The sequence below is a fragment of the Parasteatoda tepidariorum genome, chromosome 7, assembly GCF_982258835.1.
Source record: "Parasteatoda tepidariorum strain Cologne lab strain chromosome 7, Ptep-v5.0, whole genome shotgun sequence".
NCBI classification, from domain to species: domain Eukaryota; kingdom Metazoa; phylum Arthropoda; class Arachnida; order Araneae; family Theridiidae; genus Parasteatoda; species Parasteatoda tepidariorum.
Window position 1 is genome coordinate 83,030,888 of NC_141761.1, and position 17,889 is coordinate 83,048,776.

Here is a 17,889-nt window from a genome sequence, read left to right on the forward strand (position 1 = left end):
TCTTTTTAATTTCACAGAATATTTTACAGTTTAATCCCGTTTTGTTGTCGTTTAAATAATGTTGTTGTCGTCTGCCTTTAGGACCAAAGGGGTGTGATTGTACTTGTTTTCCAGTGGCTCCATCTATCTTCAATAATTCGACTTCTGCCACTCCCATACGTGACACCCATTCACATGGCGGACCCATTCATACAACCATTTATTCATCCACAGATCGTAATTTTGACCTCAACCAGAGAACGAACAATCTCCAATTCAGTACCCCAAGAGATTTTGATTTGTGATAGGAACATGGAGCATTTTGTGACCAGACAGATTTAACGTGCAGGATTTGAACTCCCGTTCTCACAAAAGTGAGTCTAGCGTTCTACCAACCATGCAATCTCAGCCTTTAAATAATTAATGGTATATTTAATGATCATTAAATGGTTTTGTAGAATTTTGTTTTTCTCCGTTTTCACGTTTCTTTGCTTTTCTCCGTATGTTCTTCTTAATCACAAAGAGATTAAAACCGCCTATACGCCACTAGTGTTTGCCATGTAATTTTACGTTCCGTAATGTAATTTTACCTTTTCTTTAATCATTTTAGGATTATTTTCTATACTTACTCCTCCGTTTTTAGCAATTACTTTATGGTCTTGAAAATCGTATGAATGAAACTTTATTGTCATACTGATATAATATTAATTCTCCCTTAATTATTATAATAAGCAATATTAACAATATTCTCATAATGAAACACTTGACCTGCAGTGACTCAGGAAACAGAGCGTGCACCTCTCCATGAAGTAACCCAGATTCGAATCTTAACGATGGCTAGTCGATACAAATTTTGTCGATATATAATATCTTCTTCGAGTAGAGATTTATTTTGGAACTTACATGGAGAAAACATGATACCATATGGAAAGGCCTGTTGAGACAAAAGATTTATTTTTCTTGCAAATACCTTGTCTCGTTAAAGTTGAAAAATAAATTTAAAAAAATAAATTTTAAAAAAAGGATTTTTATGGAAAGGAAATATGGATTTTTTTCGTATTTTCAACGTAAAAACTTTTTTTTTAATATGGTAAGAAACCAACGATGCAACGGATCTGCTTCATAGCATTTACGGTTTTGAAAAATCAACCCAGCTGCTGGTTTAAAATAATAAATTTTAAGGGGGTTTTTTCAAAGGGAAATTATAAACTATGGAAAACTAGATAACAAAGAATTTAGAGAATTTTGAAATCATTAGACATTACATATATAAATATGTACCTCGCCAAAATCTTTTCAATCCATCTTCTTATAATATCCGGTCCGATTTTTCTTAACCAGTGGATATTATATTTCTTCATGAGCATCACTTTCGAATTATTTCTGTGAAAAAAGAATTTTTCCTTGTAGTTCCTGATATTTATTCCAGTAACATGAAAATATCATATTTCTTCATAAATTTTGTCGATTATACATCTGTTTGTATTACAGCGATTAATATATATATATATATATATATATATATATATATATATATATATATATATATATATATATATATATATATATATATATATATATATATATATATATATATATATATATATATATATATATATATTTATATATATATATATATATATATATATATATATATATATATATATATATATATATATATATATATATATATATATATATATATATATATATATATATATATATATATATATATATATATATATATATATATATATATTTATATATATATATATATATATATATATATATATATATATATATATATATATATATATATATATATATATTTATATATATATATATATATATATATATATATATCAACGATTCGACTTGGTAGTCGAATTGACGTAACATTGAAGCTAAATTATCAATAATTTCTTCATAATTAAACCTTTGAATTGCAGTATCGTAGTATACTGTAGTATAGACTGTAGAACTGATCACCACTGTACACAGTAAAGCCATTCTTTTAATTATTTTGTTTTAATTATTGAGGCAATGGATAACTTTTTGGATAAACGGATTTAATAATTGTGTTCTAAAATTTTTCAATTCGCTTAAAATGTTCTCGATATACCGTAAAGAAAACAAAAGGTAAATATAACATTAAGGGGTCAAATCTTTGTCCCGCTATTCTAACCATATTTCCCAGATTACGGCTACTCTCTACATTTTGAGGGTCAGAAATCTGACCCCGTCGAAAAAAACGTATGTTTAGTCAAAGAAAGTACGTTTTGGTGTCTCATTTCGTAACTTCAAATATAATCTGCAATTAGTAATTAGCATATTTGAAGACAACTGAAGTAAACCCCTCGAACCTGTAATGTTGAGAACTTTAGGATAAGATCCAATCATTAAATTAAAAGTTATTCAAAGTGGACTGTTTTTTATTTTGCCCACTGTACATACTATTATGAATAATTACCCCATATACCCAATTAGATACCATTATCAGCAATATTCAATGAAAAGGTAGGAATATTTGAAAAAGGAAAATTCAACAAAGTTAAGAATTGATTACAAAAGAAATCATGATGGATCTAATCATTTGAAAAGGTTGACTTAAAGGTTATTCATGAAATAAGCGGAAAAAAAATAAAGGTTGTACTTCAATATGTTATTTTAAACATCTGAATAATGACATGAACAATTCTTACAAACAAGCCCTCAAAAATTATGTCACTCAAAGAGTCACGCAAGCGGATGAATTGCTATTTTTTAAAAGCATCTTTATGTCTTTACAAGTAAGATTGGATTTAAAAATGACACAGGTGAATAGTCAAATGTTAAAAAAAAAATAATAATATACTATGATTACGCCTTTAGGACTCTAAAAGTATTATTTTGAATGGCGTGTTAAATAAAGTAAAAGAATGTTTTTTTATGTTCATATTAAAGAAAGAGAGATATTGTTATTTATGAATCAAGCATTTTTATTGAGCTTTTTGCTATTTAAATTGAATTCAAACTTTATTGACAATCTTTCTTACAATTAGAACATTTAAATACAATAATTAATATTTTTATTTAGGGAAAAGAAAATACTGGTTAAAATAACAAAAAAGGAGATAATCGTATTTAGAAACATGAAGATAAATGAAATCTTTTAAGCGACAATTTAGTGAATTAAATATTAAGATACTCAGCCGATTGTCTTTTAAATAGTTATTGAAAACCTAAATTCTTTTTAAAAAATGCATGAAGATAAATTTTATTCATTAAAAAAATCTCTATAAAAAAGCAGCCATTTGGAAATAATTTTATCCTTTCTCTTATTTTTAACAACATTTATTTATAGTTTTATTGAAATATTTACGTTTTTTTTTAAAATTCAAAATCAAACTATTTTTATCTCAAAGCATACTTAACAAAAGGCAACAGTTTGAAAAGTTTCTATTTTAAATATTGTTAAAAATATGCATGAATCACCATTGAAACAGACAAAGCGTTAATAAAAGAGACTGACTGTTTATTAACTCTTTGACTTTTTTTTTTAACTGTAATGACTTTTTCGCAGCACCCTTATTATGCTATTATCATCAGTAATTAAACCTGAAACCTGAAGTATCAATTTTATACATATCAATATATATAATTTTATCAATTATATGCATATAACTGAAAGGTAAAAAAACGCAAGTATTAAAAAATATAGAAATATCTCAATTATTTTTTATTAAATACTTACCAATATTGTGCTTTTCAGCATAGCATTTTTATTTTCTAACTGCACTTTCTTGCATTTTTAATGTCTGTCACAATTTAGTTTTTCTTATTATTTTATTAAATGAATTCATAAAGTACACAACAATTTTTCCTAACTTTGACTCGAATGCGAGAGATTGTTTTTCATAAATGTTAATTCAATAATTAGAAATATAGTTTAACACAAATAAAACACATAAAAAAATAATATTTAACCAGAAAGCAAGGAACTACATGCAACAATATTCATCTTTTGTATTTAAAAAATGACTAAAAGATATTTTAATCTACCAGAACATGAACCCCAGAACAGTAAATACCGTCTTTAAATGCTTTATATTCAAAATATTTAATTCCTATTTATTGACTTACAGACTTAAAAATAGGAAATATATTTTAATTTTGACATCTTTCACATTCATTAAAATTTTTTTTGATATTTTGGCTTAGTTTTGATCAAACGCAGTTGTTTTGGCAAAAATTGCTGTTATTTTAAACAACATTCCCAATTTCAGACCGAATTGAATGATTGGTTTATTTACATACTTTTATCTGTTTTTCTCGCACAATCATTTCCTTTGTCTTTCGATATTTTTCCTCACTGATAAATGGCTTGAAAATAAACCTGAATACATTATAATACTTCGGAATAAAACTGATTACATAATGATTCTTCGGAATAAAACTAAATTCATAATAGTACTTCTGAATAAGACATATAACATATGCCAGACATATACCAGACATACAACAATTATAGGCCAATTAAAGAAATAACGAAAACTCTTTTATTCTGACAAAATATGAAAACCAAAAATGTGCATACCGTCTTTAAATACCATATGCTCATAATATTTAATTCCTATTAATTTTTTTAGCAGTCAAGAAAGGCATTAGTTTAATTTTGACTCATATATTTTGTTAATTTTGCCGTTTAAAAAGTTTAATTTAAAAGTTTAAATTTTAATTTTGACTTATATATATAATCTCTTTTATATTTCGTATAGAACTCTGTTCAATCGTAGTAGTTTCAGGATCGTTTTTTTTCTTTAAACAGTGTCAGACCAAATCCAATTTTTCTTGCAAATTCATCGCTTTTGTTCTAAAGGCATTTGTCCAGATAGTTAAATGAATTCGGATTAAAAGGTAATACATAATAATACTTCGGAATAAAACTCAGTTCATAATGATGTTTCAGAATAATACTGAATGCATAATAATACTTAGGGATGAATACAGAAACATAATAATTATAGCCCAATTGTTGCAATGGTGAAAAATATCTTATTCTGACAAAACATAAAGAACAAAAAAGTAAATAGAGTCTTTAAATATCTTATGCTCATAAAATTTAATTCCTATCTATTCTGCTTGCAAACAAAAAGAAACATAAAGCTTAATTCTAACATCTCTCATATTATTTAAAAGATTTTTAATATTTGATCTGGAGTTTTGTTCAAACGTAGTAGTTTCAGCATTGCTTTTGCTTTAAAAAACTACATTTCCAGTATCAGACCAAATCCAATCATTTTCCTACGTATTCTATTTGTAAACTGAAAAAAATCATAAAATAAAATTTAATTCTGACATCTCTCACATGATTTAAATGCTTTTTAACATTTGTCTAGAATTCGGTCCAACCGTAGTAGTTTTAGCATTGCTTTTGCTTTAAAAAAAATTTTAGACCAAATTCAACTGCTTTTATCGGTTTTTCTTACTCATTCATCTCTTTTGTTCTTTCGGAAATTGTTTGCATTGTTAAATGGATCCGAAATAAAAATGAATGGATAAATAATACTTCGGAATAAAACTGAATACATAATAATATTTCGAATCAAAACTGAATGCAAAATAATCATAGCCCAATTGTGGCAATGGCGAAAAATATCTTATTCTGACAAAACACGAAAAACAAAACAGCAAATAGCGTCTTTAAATACCTTATGCTCACAATATTTAATTCCTATTTATTCTATTTGAAAACAAAAAACCATGAAGTTTAATTCTGAAATCTTTCACATTATTTAAACGTTTTTTAATATTTTGTCTAGAGTTCTGTTCAACCGTAGTAGTTTCTGCATTATTTTTCCTTTAAAAAAACTACATTTCCAGTTTCAGACCAAATCCAATTATACATTTATCGGTTTTTCTCGCGCATTCATCTCTTTTGTCCTTTCGGCATTTGTCCACAATGATAAATGGATTCGGAATAAAACTCTCGGTTCATTTTTTTTTCTCTTACATCTTTCTTCCTTTTCTTCTCTTGGTTGGTTCCAGGGGTTGGATCGGTAAAGATCCACTTTTCTTTCATTCGTCGTTGATCTTTTAGCTCTTTGTTTAGTCTTCAACCACTGTAATGGTGGTGCATGTAGTCACTGTACAGTATTTTTAGTTATTTTTCCCTGGTGTAACGAAAATTCTATTCAATAAACAGATAAAAGGAAACAAAAGTAATAACACAATAAAAGTATTTGATACTTTTGTGTTTTCCCCTACACTTTGATATGTTGGCAAAATAAAAATTCGTTCTTTTGATAAAATTTTGAAAACAAATGTGATAGTCATGTTATGTATGGCACAAAAAATTTGTTAATAGGACTCAAAACAAATATAATTTTGATTTGAGTTTTATATATCTGAAAAGAATTTATTTATTAAAATTTGAGGATAGCAGCTTTTTTAAAGAAATAACTAAAAAAGATTTAAACATACTGTAAAGCTTATATTAAATTGTTTAGCTTCCTGTATATTTGGAGGCTTCACTATTTGAATTGATAAACTAATTTTCTGATTTTTTTTATAAAATAAATATAAAGAAATAATTAGCGCCAAAGAGCTTCATGACTCCTAACTGCACTACTGACTATTAACATTGCTACACCTGGGAAGGAATGCAAATAACAGAATGATATTTATTGGTGTGGAAATAAGTAGTTTCCAATTATAAACTTTAGTGTCTGAGTTTTTTTTTTTCAGATTCGTTTCCAGGATGGAAGTAAAGGGAATTCAAGAAACAAGCATTCAATCAATGTGACGTACGAAATCGTTATCTATAAAAGAACGAACAATTTCTTCTTTCATGCCAGTGGAGAGGGATGAGCAGCCCACTCATCTTTTGAGTCTTTGGCCGATTGTATGATGATCCGATATATATATTTGCATATTCAATTAGAATTTTAGATTTAAGTTAACCATTGAAAGTAATAATAAATGTGTTCCAGTTTATTTGAGTACTTCATGATTTTTAGCATACTCTGTTTTGTGAGTTAAGTCCACAAAGGTTATGGGCCTTTGCCCACCTCAGCGCTATTTGCCCACTTCAACGCCTTTGCCCACGTCAACGATATAGATTCAGAAGAAATTCTATCTGGGAGCTGAAAGATTTATTTTAATAGCAGGAAGAAACTAAGTTTTGAATATGGAAGGAAATTCCGAATCAACGAACTTATCTTTTCCCAAACTTGGAGCATTCAACTACGATAGTTGGAAGTGTGACATGAGAGTGGCTCTGATGGATCGTGGAAGTTGGGAATTCGTCGGTGGAGCTGAACCACCATCACCGCCTGTAGACACTGCCCCAGAATCGGTTAAACAGAATTTCGAGATAAAGAAAGCTAGAGCTCATTCTACAATATATCAAGGTGTTGAACGTCAATTTTTGAAGTTGATTCAGTCTACGACAGATGGGAAGAAAGCTTGGGACATTCTAAAAGAAAATTTTGAACCTAAATCAAGAGCAAGAATTGCTAGCCTGGTAGATGAATTTTACGAATTGAAATTTCAGCCAAATGAAGAGGGGATTGGAATATTCTGTCAACGAGTTCGAGATAAAAGTGCACAGATTAAAGAAGCTGGGTTCGAGATTCCCGAACTATTAGTATGTTTCCAGATAATAAGAAAACTTCCGGAAGAATATGACAATTCAGTAGAGATCTTATATCGTTTAAAGGATTCGGAATTTACAATAAATAATATTGAGAGTCAATTGATCAGCGAATCCGGCAGACTCCAACTAAAAGCTCGAGATAGTGGGTTCGATTCAGTTACAAATGCTTACTTAGTTAAAACAGACATGAAATCATCAAGAGAAAGGAATTTATCGAAGAACAAAGACATTCCACACAGCGGAAGCGGTCTGGCCCGGAGAAGTACGCAAGAAATTGGATACAGACGAAACTTGCAGAGCAAAGGATATCGACATAAAAGTATGGGGCCGTGTTTCAACTGCAATAAACAAGGTCATTATTTAAGAGATTGCAGAGCAAGCAAAACTGCAAATAAGATGCATGATCGTCAAAGTGTGAGGCAAAATCCCGCTTCTGGTCTTTTCTATACGGATATTGAAATTAACGAAGAAGTTGCCGAGGTCGAAAGCACGGAACTGGATTTAGAAGAATGACTTATTGACTCAGCAGCAACATCCCATTTCACGAACAGACGAGAATGGTTCGAGACGTTTAGACCTCTGAAGAAAGCAAAAGTACTCGTCGGGGATAAGAACAGTACATCAGAAGTAGAAGGGGTGGGTGACATAATTTTTTATGTTAAAGATAACGACAGATTCGTAAAGCTAATATTAAAGAACGTATACTATGCTCCAAATCTACAACGCAGCTTAATAGCTGGATCTAATATTGATATAGCGGGATATAAAATTGTTTGGCAAAATTCAAAAATAAGAATCTACGATAACCGTAGCAGATATTTCTTCAGTGTACCTAGAATATATAAACTCTACATTGTAAAAGGGTTACCTGACAAACGTAAATCTGAAATACTTAAAAATGAAATTAACGCTGCATTAGACGTAACACTGTGTCATAGGAGATTTGCTCACCTAAATGACAGTCTTGTTAAGCACATGAGTAATAACAATTCTGTAAAAGGAATTGAGCAACTGAAAGGTAAATCTGAAACCTGCATCACTTGCAAAGTGACAAAGTCTACCCGAGCATCTTTTAAAAGGAATTATCAACGTCTACCAAATAAAGTACTGGATAAGGTGCATATGGATTTGTGGGGACCTTCTCCAACACCTTCAATGGGTGGAAGTCGATATTTTTTGTCGATAATAGATGATTTTTCTATGAAAAGTGGAAGTTTTTACTGTAGAGAAGAAAACAGAAGTTTTTAAATGCTTCAAAACATATCTCGTAAAATCTGAAAAAGAGTTAAACTGCAAATTGAAGTCAGTTCGAACCGACAACGGAATGGAATTTTGTCACGCCGAGTTTGAAGATTATTTAAACAATCTGGGAATTCGAATAGAGCGAACTTCAACTTATTCTCCAGAACGAAACGGGATTGCAGAAAAATTCAACCGTGACGCAGTTGAAGCTGTTCGAGCATCACTTCACGATAGTGGACTAAATGACCGATTTTGGGCTGAAGCTCTATATATATACGTTCATGTACGAAACGGAAGTAAACACAAGTTAACAAATGGATTAACACCTTTTGAAATTTGGAGTGGATACAAACCATCAGTTCGACATCTAAGAATATTTGGTTCTTTGGCATTTGTTCACGTACCGAAGGTAAAACGCAACAAGTTGAACAATACATTAAAACTAGGAATCTTAGTTGGCTACGCAACAAGAACGAAGGGTTATAGGATCTATATTCCAGAAGAAAGAAGTCCCGCAGTGGACTGATCGTTAAGACACGGTTCTCAGCAGATCACCGAAGTCAAGCATCACTGGCTACGGTCAGTGTGCGGGTGGGTGACCACTTGGATCAGTCTGCGTAGGGACCGAGGGTGTGCGGTATTGGTCCTCGTTAAACTGTGCTACCGTAAAGTGCTCGACTTCGCGCGCAGGTCGTCGAGCTACCGAAGCAGGGGTGCCATCCCCTCCGCAGAGGATCAAAATTGTGATGGCATGTCTTCGGATCATCCTCCGGGATGTTTCCCAGACCGTCGCCAATTGCCCATTGTGCAGCTCTAGTGCGACGTAAATTAACAACAACAACAACAACCAGAAGAAAGAAGAGTAGTAGAAACTATTCATGCTAGTGTTGACGAAACGAGAAATGGAGTAGAGACATTATTTGGGAAGAATAAGAAGTGTGAATACGTAAGATACAAAGACAGCTACCAAGAACAAGTGTTAGACAATAACGAAGAAGCTGTTACAAAGAAAGAAGAAATGCTACCAATAAAAATTGAAGAGTGGAAAAGAGTTGAAGCACCAAGAAAATTAAGTTCAAGAATAGATGTTTACTATTACCCACCTTCAAGCAAAGAGAGACTTCGATCAACTATGGACGTAGAACGATTTTGTGCCAAGAACGGATTAAAGTTCCAACCAGAACTATTTTCATTTAAGTCGACAAGTCCAAAGCAAGAAGATAGCGGAGATTCATCGACGGATTGTGTAGTTCACGATTTCGAAGATATTTTTGAAGACGAAGTATACAACTTGGAATCGCCTAGAACGTACGAGGAAACCCAAGAATCAGCCGACAAGGATAAGTGGAATAAATCCATGGAAGATGAAATTCAAATGATGAAAAATCGTAAAGTATGGGATTTAGTTGAACCTCCAGAAAATGCCAAAATCATCGGAAGCAGATGGGTGTATAATGTGAAGCGAGATGATAAAAACCAGATAAAGAAGTTCAAGTCCCGGCTGGTAACTCAAGGATTTAAACAGGTAAAAGGAAAAGACTTTTCTGACATTTTTTCACCTGTAGTAAATTTTTCAATTATACGATTTCTATTCATTTTATTAGTAAGTTTTTTAGGCTGGAAATGTGTACAATTGGATATTAAAAGTGCATATTTATACGGAAATTTAACTGAAACTTTATATATGTCTCAACCGAAAGGATTTGAAGTTAAAGATAAAGAATATATGGTTTGTAAATTAAATAAAGCTATATATGGTTTAAAACAAAGTGGACGACAGTGGAATATTGAGTTAGATAATACTTTAGGACAACTAAGCTTTGAAAATCTACTTTGGTGTAATTGTGTTTACAAATTAAAATCTAAAGTTATTCTTTTGGTATATGTCGACGACATAGTATTATTTGGGGAAGATCGGAACAAAATTGATGAAGTCGTTGATTTACTTAAAAGTAAATTAGAAATTCAAGATTTAGGCAAATTGAAATATTTATTAGGTGTAAACTTTGAAGCCGTAAATGATAGGGTTTATTTACATCAAGAAACTTATATTGAAAAGTTAATGAAGAAATTTGAAGAATTACCTAAAACTTTTGCAAATTTGCCTTTAAAACCTGGAATTAAATTACCACCTAAAGTTAACGAAGAAGAAATTTTTGAAACAGATTTAATGAAAAAATTCCCATATAGAACTTTGATTGGTTGTCTTTCTTTTATAGCTAATAGAAATAGACTTGATATTGCATTTTCAGTTAATATTTTATAGCAATATTGTAATGGATATTCTTATCAACATTGGAATATAGTTGTTGATTTATTAAATTATGTGTTTAATACGAAAGATTTAAAAATTAACTTGTCAAGTGTAAATCAAAATAACTTAGTAGCTTTTTCTGATGCTAATTGTGGATGCCATTTAACCAACGGATATTCATCGAGTGGACATATAATATATTTGGGTGGAGTACCGTTCACTTGGAAAACAAGTAAACAAAAGTGTGTAGCTCTTAGTTCTATGGAATCCGAATTTATCTCACTTATAGAATCTGTTAAAGAAATTATTTGGTTTTCAAGAGTTTTAAATGAATTGAATGTATTAGAAAATATGGAAGTACCAATTCAACTCTGTGACAACAAAGCTGCAATTTATTTTTCCAAAAATTCGATTGAAAATGTGAAAACTAAGCGCATAGACGTAAGATATCAGTTTATTAGAAATATGTTAGAAGAAAACTTATTTAAATTGGAGTACATCTGTACTGGAGTACGTCTGTAGTAAAGACAACTTAGCAGATTTTCTCACGAAACCTTCAAGTAAAGAAAAATTTCAGTATTTTATTGATAAAGTTTATAATGGGGCCGAATGTGGAAATAAGTAGTTTCCAGTTATAAAGTTTAGTGTTTGAATTTTTTTTTTCAGATTCGTTTCCAGGATGGAAGTAAAGGGAATTCAAGAAACAAGCATTCAATCAATGTGACGTACGAAATCGTTATCTATAAAAGAACGAACAATTTCTTCTTTCATGCCGGTGGAGAGGGATGAGCAGCCCACTCATCTTTTGAGTCTTTGGCCGATTGTATGATAATCCGATATATATACTTGTATATTCAATTAGAATTTTAGATTTAAGTTAACCATTGAAAGTAATAATAAATGTGTTCCAGTTTATTTGAGTACTTCATGATTTTTAGCATTCTCTGTTTTGTGAGTTAAATCCACAATTGGGCACATATATTATAGTTGGAAGAACCAGTGATTAAATTTTCAGGATATTTTGATGCATAGATCCTGAGGAATCAGTACTCAGAGTAGCCTCCCCTCGCAGCAATAACAGCAGTTATTCTCATGGGTATCGAATCGAAAAGAGATTGGACAGCTTGGACGGGTACAACTTTCCATGCAGCTTCAACATTATGCCACAATTCATCGACCGTAGTGACTGACGAGTGGTGGAGTGCCAGATATTCCGTAACCATTGACCAGACGCTTCAATTGGTGAGAGATCAGGAGAACGTTCTGGCCAGGCCAACAGGCGAACATGTTCTGTGTCAAGGAAGGTCAGGACAGTGCGGGCAGCATGCGGCCCTGCATTCTCCTGCTGAAACGTAGCGTTATGGAGGCCTCGAAGATAAGGCAGAGCAACTGGCCCTAACATATCAGAAATGTATCGGCTGCTGTTCAAAGAGCCGGCATTGCGAACAAGAGGTGATCCATACGTGTATCCAATGGCACCCCATACCATTACTCCAGGTGATGGGCCTGTGTGACGATGTCGAAAGCAAGCTGCCAATGTGCGTTCTCCACGATGAGGCCAAATACGGATGCGGCAATCATGATGCTATATACAGAACTTGGATTACTCTGAAAAGACGACGTTATGCCATTCCTGCGTCCAGGTTCATCGTTGATTGCACCATTGAAGACGCTCCTGCCTGTGATGGAGCGTCAAGGGTATCCGAAGCCGTGGTCACCTTGCTGACAGTACATGCTGCTGCAAACGTCGTCGAACTGTTCGTGCAGACACTTGTTGTCTTGCAAATGACTCCATTTGTTGAATCGGGTTCATGACGTAGCTGTACGATCCCTTAAGGCCATGTGGGTAATATGCCTGTCTTCTCGGCTGTTAGTGATGGGGGGGGCACTGAGATCCAGCCCGGCGTTCCATGTGACCGTCATGAACCCATCGATTCCATATTCTGACAAGAGTCATGGGATCTCGACCAACACGAACAGCAATACTTCGTTATGATAAACCGCAGTCCAGGTAGGCCACAATTCGACCTCGATCAAACTCACACAGGTGCTAGTAGGCATTTCTCCTTCTTACACGGGGCATAACAAAAACTTTTTCACCAAAGGACAAAGCTCAAATTCAATTTCTGTTTAAGAAACTTACTGTCAAATCTATTCTTTAATACACATTGTAGGTGTTGCTACCCCCGCCTGCTTTACATAAATGCACTGATAAGCTAATCATTTGCATACCACAACATGCTTTATCCATCTGCAAATTTCACGTTCGTTGAGTGTCGCCTTCCTGGTGCAGAAAATTTTAATGGCCAGTAGTGTATATTCACTTAAAATATATTCGTTTGAATATGAACAGAAATGAAGAACATTCTTTATTACTAAATAGCTTATTAAACGTACCAGTTATTATTTATTCATTTTTAGTTAATTCTATTTAATGTTTGAAGACACGATCTATGTGATTTTTTTCCTTACTTAGTGTTTCATGGAATCCTACTTAGTAAGTGAGACGTTCAATTCTTTTCATAAAATGGATAACACAAACTCATTCTGAATAATAACAAACTAGAGTTTGTTCTTAAATTTTAAACGAGAAGAATTTTTCTTTAATGTATCATGTATTGAATCTCTGTTTATAAACTAAGAAAGTAAAAGATAAATTCAAAAATATTGTTCATATTACTGGAAACGCACAAAATACCTTCTTTGGATGCAGTATATTGCTTTTTTTAGACAAAATATAAAATGTGAGAATTAATATATACTTTACGTCGACATTTAATTCAACAATGACAAATAATCCTTAGATAAAGTAAGATACAATGGTTTTAGAGAAGTAAATCACAGAGAACGGAGCGTCTTAAGTTTCTTCGCATTTTACATTTTTACAAAAATTCTTACTATGAAAGCTTAAAGATTTTTCCGTTGCGACGTATTTAGTTATTATCAATAATCTTAATCAATTTAGGGATTAACGGGTAAGGAACTTTTACCTTAAACTTCAGCGATAAAAAAGAAAATATTAAGTAAGCAGCATATCATTTTTTTTTAAGTAAACATAATAATTTTCAATTACATATCATTACAGCAAAGAGAATCGAACTCACTTTCAAAATTATAGACGGATTATAAACAAACCTAACTCATAATCATAACCTAACACACGGTAAATTTTACCATGCTTCGCAATCAATTAAAACTTAAGTTAAAGACCAAACTAAAAAATTATTATCAAAATTATTTTTAAATTTTTAATTGAATTTTACATTGTTGCAAATTTTGAAGCATGCTTAACAGTTATACCATTTAAATTTGAAGTAACCATAAATGGCACAAAGTTTAACTATATTAATTAAACTTGACTACTCGATGTTCTGACCCACCTTGGAAAGAAACATGGTTCAATTTAACACGTTATTATAGGTGCAGTACATTGGTATTGTATTCAGGTTCAAGGAACTGATAATACGATTCTACAATAAATTGATTTTTCGTAGTGGATGTATATGAGTGGATTCTATATGGGTTAGTAGCTTTCTTTTTTTTAATTCATTCATGGTGAAAAAATTCGGTGGAAATTATCGTACTGTATGGTAATGGCATTACTGGTACCAAAAAAGAAATAAAAAAACACAATTCTGGTTAAAATACCAAAATATACGTTATTTAAACCATTCATTTGATAATTTTCCGCTAATTTCGTAACAGTTACGTAAAAACTTTGTTTTTCAAAATTAAATTTAGTTAAAAATGCAAAATTGAAAAATAAATTTAACCAAATAAATGGCTTTTAATGCCACTCTCTCAGGTATCCTTATAAAATTGCCAAATTTTACCACATTTATAAAGATTTATCACTTATTATAAAACCATATTTTTTATTAATTTTACCAAAGAACTTCGAAAAAAATTAAGGAGTTTTTTGGTGTAGGCAAAGAGCCTGAAACACGGGAAATTTCACAGTGTTTCAAGATGCACGGCTCATGGTAATTTTATTCTTTAAGTTTTTAACAACATTTTTCTTCTCTGTGTAAGTCTTCATTTTTCAATACTCCTAAAATTCCAAAGATTGTAAAATTTTGTTCAATTTTTTCAATAAAAGAGCACTGAGAAATAACAAAATGTTTCCTACTAATGACAGTCAAGCAAAATCAAGCGTAAAAATCGTATTTGATTTTTAAAAAAAAGATTTCGGCAATAATGATGTGATATTCGTTATTCTAAGTAAGTAAATGATCCCTACCTGTTTTTATAAGATGCATAATCCATGATCTCAGAATCCTTTTTATAAAATATTGCAATTTTAGTATTTTGCCAAAATTTATGTTACATATTTTTCTACCAAAGTATTGATTTGACATAAATTTAGGACAGTAAAAGATGAATGCATAGAAATAATAATTAAGTTGACAAGATTTATGATTCTTTGAATAAAAAGTGATGTATTGCCTTTCAAATAAACTTCAAGTTTGTCTTTTTCCATCTGAAATGTCTTGGAAAGTACCCAAAAAAGTTTCCCTTTTTGCCTCTTAAATTGAAAATATTTTTTTTTTCTTAGAAGATTTTATCCACATTGAATTTAAAATGAATAATATTTGGTATTCCTTAAGCAACGCAAGAAAGGAAGATTGAAGTAAGCTATCATGAGAGATATATACTTATTGTCTTAGATACTACTCTTATTTTGGATGCGAATATTATCAAACACTCGTGTTACATAAATGAGAATAATATAGCATGAAAAATAGTAAAAATACATTATTAGTTATATGTGAAATTGTTAATTTATCTGAAAATAAACACTGCTTAATTCATAGTGTAAAGAATTCACTGCATAAAGCATCACTTTTATAAACACTGGCATAAAACAAAGGAAAGAAATTTAGTATGAAAAATAGTAAACTTAAATTTAGCAGTAAAGCTAAACTTATATAAATTATTAATCTTATGCAGGTTTGTTAATTTATGTGAAAATAAACACTGGTAATAACATCAAGACTTTTAATCACATCAAAAATAACAATAATTTCTGTATAAGCCATCCAGTTTCACACTTTTACAAACACTGGTATAAAATAAAGGAGAGGAATTCAGCATGAAAAGTAGTAAACAGTAAAGCTAAACTTATATAAATAATTAATTTTACGTAAAATGTATGTGAAAATACACAAACGAAAAGCGTAAAGACTTTTAATCACATCAAAAATAATCTTTATTTCCGTATAAGGCATCCAGTAGAAAATTTCTACCATCAACATAACTACCAAATACTTTTACTACCATGTTCTTTTACTGCCATTCGTTGCCGTCTACTTAAAACACCTTTTCCACGCGAAAATCAATTCCCATAGAAAAAATTATTTTGACTTAGAGTGAGGGTGGCCCTCAACTCAAAACAACGACTTTAAGTGAAAATAACTTCGAAGTTGAACTAAAATCTACTTGAAGTTTAAGTTACCATAAAGTCAAATATATAGTTTATTTCAATTAAAAATAAGTTTGAAGATAACTTTGACATGAAATAAGGCTATTTATTTGGCAGGAAAATTGCTTTGGTTACATGCTCAACACAGACATTCTGTTGCAGACGAATAAACAGATGACAGATAACAGATATATATATATATATATATATATATATATATATATATATATATATATATATATATATATATATATATATATATATATATATATATATATATATATATATATATATATATATATATATTTATACTGGAAGTGAAGATAACTTTTGCATAGCTGCCACTTTTTACACATTATGGTTTAATATTCTACTAAACGGTAGCGATATAAAATTTGATTTTACAATTGTAATCAGAAATCATTTTTACTAAGCAAACATTCACTATTTTTTAAAGAATATCCTCAGGAAATTTTTCTTACATATTTATTCAAATAATTTACACATAGTGTCGGTGATTAACTTTGTTTAACGAAGATAAAATGTATTAAAGTATGCACTGTGAAACCTTTTCAAAATAAAAAGAAAATCTCCGACAAAAACTAGTTGATTTGGCATTTAAGTTTTTCTACAAAAGTTAATTTCCCTTCAATTAGAGACTAGGAACGTGTCATTTATTACTGTGGAGCTTTTCGTGGTTTCCCTCCCCTTGAAATGCAAATGAGGATGTACTCAATTAAGAAAAGTTTGTTTTATCTAAGTTTTAATCAAAGAGATTTTATCGACAAGAATGTCTTTTTGGGTTAGATTTAAAATTAAAAGGTTAAGGAATTGAAATCTGATGATCATTTACTCAAACTGAACCGTTTGTTCTACGCCGGATATAAAATGATATAAGAATAAATTCTGCTTGTGGAGGCAACGAAATGATAAAAATATGCGTTTTCACCAGACGTGGAGCCCCCTCAGAGATTTGAAAATTTTAGCTTGTCGGGAAAAAATCGAAATTTCAAATGCAATACGGAACAACATTTTACATTTTAGAAACATTGTAAAATGTTATTATGACCCACTCCAAGTTTTAGCCTACAATAGCCTTTTGTTTTGCAGCTGATGGAAATTTTATTTTTCTTAAGTTCATTAAATAACCAAATGTTAAAACAAATCATATATTAAGGATGAAAACACAAACGCGAAACTGCAGATGAATGGCACGTAACGTTTCAAATGGCACGGAACATTTGCCAGTACACGTTTACTTTATAATAATTATTGAAAATTGAAATAAATTATGACTTTTTCTGAAATAAATTATGATTTTTTTTTCAAACACAACGGTGTTTAAACGTTAAAGTA

At 30.8% G+C, this 17,889-nt stretch overlaps 1 protein-coding gene across 1 annotated transcript in view; it reads right to left on the reverse strand.

Moving 5' to 3' along the window:
• LOC107451709 (glutamate receptor ionotropic, kainate 2) overlaps positions 1-17,889 on the reverse strand; it is a 277,014-nt gene that overhangs the window by 225,895 nt on the left and 33,230 nt on the right. The gene's annotated exons all lie outside the window — the stretch shown is intronic.